Genomic DNA, 5,000 nt, shown 5'->3' with positions numbered 1-5,000 from the left:
GCTGGACGATGGACTGTCCAGGCCAGGCAGGAAAATTTGTCGAGGGGACACGCTGACGAAACAGCGCTGGTTCAGGCACGGGGGGCAGTGTTGGAATCGGCAGCGCCGACGAAATCGGCAAAGTCGGCAGAATCGGCAGCGCAGATTTTTCGACGAACATGGGCTGGACGCTGGACTGGCCGGGCCATGCAGGAAAATTCATCGAGGGGACACGCTGACGAAACAGCGCTGGTTCAGGCACGGCGGGCAGTGTTGGAATCGGCAGCGCCGACGAAATCGGCAAAGTCGGCAGAATCGGCAGCGGGTGCTGGCGATGGGTCTGGACGGGCTGGATAGTCCAAGGCTCGACGAGAAAGACTGCTGGTTTAGACACTGGGGCAGTGGCAGCCCGCGGGACAGTGTCGGCAGATTCGGCAGCGCAGATTTGTGCGGCTGCAGGTTCGTCGGGGAAAATCGGCAGCGCAGATTTTGCGACGAACATGGGCTGGACGATGGACTGTCCAGGCCAGGCAGGAAAATTTGTCGAGGGGACACGCTGACGAAACAGCGCTGGTTCAGGCACGGCGGGCAGTGGTGGAATCGGCAGCGCCGACGAAATCGGCAAAGTCGGCAGAATCGGCAGCGCAGATTTTTCGACGAACACGGGCTGGACGGTGGACTGTCCAGGCCAGGCAGGAAAATTCGTCGAGGGGACACGCTGAGGAAACAGCGCTGGTTCAGACACGGTGGGCGCAGTGTTGGAATCGGCAGCGCCGAGAAAATCGGCAAAGTCGGCAGAATCGGCAGCAGGTGCTGGCGATGAGTCAGGACGGACTGGATAGTCCAAGGCTCGATGAGAAAGACCGCTGGTTTAGACACTGGGGCAGTGGCAGCCCGCGGGGCAGTGTCGGCAGACTCGGCAGCAGTGTCTGCCGATTCGGCAGCGTTGGCTTGTTGGCGCGGGGGGCCGATGCGAGTGGGGACTTGGGCAGCGGGCAGTGAAAGCAAGAGTTTCCCCGATGCTGCCGGGAAAAACGCTCCCCGGGATGGCCGGGTGAGATGACCCGGCGGCCCGCGACGGGTCATTCAATTCCATGCCCCGTCAACATAACTCCCGATGTACTGTTTGCTTTTTCGGAAGAAGAGATCCATCCCCCCATCCTCGGCCAGCCAAAAACGCTCCAATTAATGGCCGGGTGAGATGACCCGGCGGCCCGCGACGCGTCATTCAAATCACTGCCCTATCGGCTACAACTGCTGATGGGTGGGATTAGAGGCCTGCCATGGTGGTGAGGGGCGGCGAGGACCGTGAAAGCTAGAGTTTTTCAGAGGCTGCCGGGAAAAAGGCCCCTCGGGTGGCGGGGTGCGAGGACCAGGCGCGTCATTCAATTCTCTTCCCTATCAACTTGGCTCCCGTTGGCGGGATTGGAGGCCTACTGTTTGTTACAGGGCTAAAATCGTCAGGGGAAGAGCTGACGAAACAATGCTGGTTTGGATGCAGGGGGTAGTGTTGGAATCGGCAGCGCGGACAAAATCGGCAAAGTCGACAAAAAAGACTGTTGGTCTGGACATCGGGGCAGCGGCAGCCATGCCGACAGGGGGGGAAATCGGCAGCGCAGATTTGTGCAGCTGCAGGTTCGTCGGGGAAATCGGCAGCGCAGATTTTTCGATGAACATGGGCTGGAAGATGGACTGTCCAGGCCAGGCAGGGAAATTCGTCAAGGGGACACGCTGACGAAAGTAGGCTCGTCGGTGAAAATCGGCAGCGCAGATTTTTCGACGAACAGGGGCTGGATGCTGGACCGGCCGGGCCAGGCAGGAAAATTCGTCAGGGGGGCACGCTGACGAAAAGAGGGGCTGCCGCGTGGAAAATCGGCAGCGCAGATTTTTCGACGAACATTCGTCAGGGGGGCACGCTGACGAAAAGAGGGGCTGCCGCGTGGAAAATCGGCAGCGCAGATTTTTCGACGAACAGGGGCTGGATGCTGGACCGGCCGGGCCAGGCAGGAAAATTCGTCAGGGGGGCACGCTGACGAAAAGAGGGGCTGCCGCGTGGAAAATCGGCAGCGCAGATTTTTCGACGAACATTCGTCAGGGGGGCACGCTGAGGAAAACAGGGGCTGCCGCGTGGAAAATCGGCAGCGCAGATTTTTCGACGAACATTCGTCAGGGGGGCACGCTGAGGAAAACAGGGGCTGCCGCGTGGAAAATCGGCAGCGCAGATTTTTCGACGAACAGGGGCTGGATGCTGGACCGGCCGGGCCAGGCAGGAAAATTCGTCAGGGGGGCACGCTGACGAAAAGAGGGGCTGCCGCGTGGAAAATCGGCAGCGCAGATTTTTCGACGAACAGGGGCTGGATGCTGGACCGGCCGGGCCAGGCAGGAAAATTCGTCAGGGGGGCACGCTGACGAAAAGAGGGGCTGCCGCGTGGAAAATCGGCAGCGCAGATTTTTCGACGAACAGGGGCTGGACTGGCCGGGCCAGGCAGGAAAATTCGTCAGGGGGGCACGCTGACGAAAACAGGGGCTGCCGCGTGGAAAATCGGCAGCGCAGATTTTTCGACGAACAGGGGCTGGACTGGCCGGGCCAGGCAGGAAAATTCGTCAGGGGGGCACGCTGACGAAAGTAGGCTCGTCGTGGAAAATCAGCAGCGCAGATTTTTCGACGAACAGGGGCTGGACGCTGGACTGGGCCAGGCAGGAAAATTCGTCAGGGGGGCACGCTGACGAAAACAGGGGCTGCCGCGTGGAATGGCAGCCTACACGCAGATGCGAATTCGGCAGCGCACGATGGCTTGAGCAGGTCATGGGTTCGACTTGGCGCGATCTGAAACCTGGACGAGGGACTGTCGACGCTGGACGAGCCAGCGCGGTGGCCTGTCGTGCCCCGTTCAGGGGGGGCCTGCCGCGGAGACAGCCCTCGCGGGCTCGACAGCGCAGGCCAGCGTCCCCGACGTCGCTGGCCGCGGCAGGCGAGCTGCCGGGGTTCCCGCATTCCTACAAGAAAACGTCGTGCTTTCCACATGAAACCAATCCAGTAAAATCAGCCATAGTTTTATGAGGCTGCCCACTGAATTTGGGGTCATTCCGGGCCGGTTCCTAGTTTTGCGGATTTACTCGATTTCTAATGGTAGGAAAATTAAAACAAATACTTCCCGACCTCGAAAAATTCTGGGAAAATTAATGAAGGTGGATTGGATTTTTGCCAACCTCTCTGCAAAATTTCAGCTCAAAATACCAAGAAATGAATTTTTTAGAGGGGGGGTGACAGCTGGGACCTAGTAGTGTCTCCCCCTGCCAGAGCTGCAATGACACTTATTGCTCTTTAGGGAGCCACCAGGCCGGCGCCCCTCAAAGACCACACGCGCGCGCGCGCCCGCCCGCGCTGGGCGCTGGGGCGCTGGGGCCTGAGGGCCTGGGGCCCTTGGGGGCCCTTGGGCGCTTGGGCGCGCGCGCGCGGCCCCCGCAGCCATGCCGCGCCGCGCGACGCGCGGACAGCCCCTGCTGGCTTGCTCTCTCGCCCGCGGGGGGGCTGCCTTCGGGCCCTGGCCCCCCGCGTTCTGGCCTGCCCCCTGCGGGGGAGAGGCTAGGCGCTGCAGGGGCCAGCCCGACGTCGCTGGCCGCGGCAGGCGACAGCCCCTGCTGGCTTGCTCTCTCGCCCGCGGGGGGGCTGCCTTCGGGCCCTGGCCCCCCGCGTTCTGGCCTGCCCCCCGCGTGGGAGAGGCTAGGCGCTGCAGGGGCCAGCCCGACGTCGCTGGCCGCGGCAGGCGACAGCCCCTGCTGGCTTGCTCTCTCGCCCGCGGGGGGGCTGCCTTCGGGCCCTGGCCCCCCGCGTTCTGGCCTGCCCCCCGCGTGGGAGAGGCTAGGCGCTGCAGGGGCCAGCCCGACGTCGCTGGCCGCGGCAGGCGAGCCGCCGGGGTTCCCGCATTCCTACAACAAAACGTCGTGCTTTCCACATGAAATCAATCCAGTAAAATCAGCCATATTTTTATGAGGCTGCCCACTGAATTTGGGGTCATTCCGGGCCGGTTCCTATTTTTTCCGATTTCCTCGATTTTTAATGGTAGGAAAATAAAAAAAAATACTTCCCGACCTCGAAAAATTCTGGAAAAATTAATAAAGTTGGATTGGATTTTTGCCAACCTCTGTGCAAAATTTCAGCTCAAAATACCAAGAAATGAATTTTTTAGAGGGGGGGTGACAGCTGGGACCTAGTAGTGTCTCCCCCTGCCAGAGCTTCAATGACACTTATTGCTCTTTAGGGGGGTGCCCCCTGACTGGCCATGGGGCGCGCTGGCCTGGCGCCCATAGGCCTGCCGCGGGGGATATGTGGGCTGTTGCTAAACTCGGACTAAGGTGGGGGGCCTCATGGCCCGAAGTATTGCCGGCATCGATGACCCGTTTTCCGGCCGGCGACGACCCGATTCCGGCCACCGTCTTCGGGACCCGCTCCAAGCTGTCGGGCGCGTTGGGGCTGCTTATCCGCGGCGTGGGCGTGGCATTCATTTGCCGTGCTTGTGCCAAGGTGCTGGCAGCTGCTGCGCGGCTGTCTGCTTGCCGCGACGTCACGGCGGCGGTGGCCGCTGCCCCTGCTCGCAAGTCGGAGGCCTGGCCGACGTGGCTGGTGCGGACCGCCGAGCTTGGGGATTGCGAGGAGAGCTCTACGCTGGCGTGGGCGTGGCATTAAATTGCCGTGCGCGCGCCCATGCGTTGGCTCTCCTCGCAATCCCCGACCTCGTGGCGTGACGTGCCCGCTGCCGAGGCCTGGCCTCCGTCTTGCGAGCCGGGGCTGACAGCCCCCCGCATGATTGTCCCTGTCGTTCCCCCCCGCGGCCTGTCCCTTGTCCCTTCGAGATCCTTCGCCTCCGGCTGCGGTGGCAGCTGCCCGTGCTCGCAAGATGGAGGCCTGGCCGACGCGGCTGGTGCGGACCGCCGAGCTTGGGGATTGCGAGGAGAGCTCTACGCTGGCGTGGGCGTGGCATTAAATTGCCGTGCGCGCGCCCATGCGTTGGCTCTCCTCG

The sequence above is a fragment of the Populus nigra genome, chromosome 2 (genome assembly GCF_951802175.1).
Source record: "Populus nigra chromosome 2, ddPopNigr1.1, whole genome shotgun sequence".
In the NCBI taxonomy this organism is placed as follows: Eukaryota; Viridiplantae; Streptophyta; class Magnoliopsida; order Malpighiales; family Salicaceae; genus Populus; species Populus nigra.
This window is presented reverse-complemented; position numbering follows the sequence as displayed.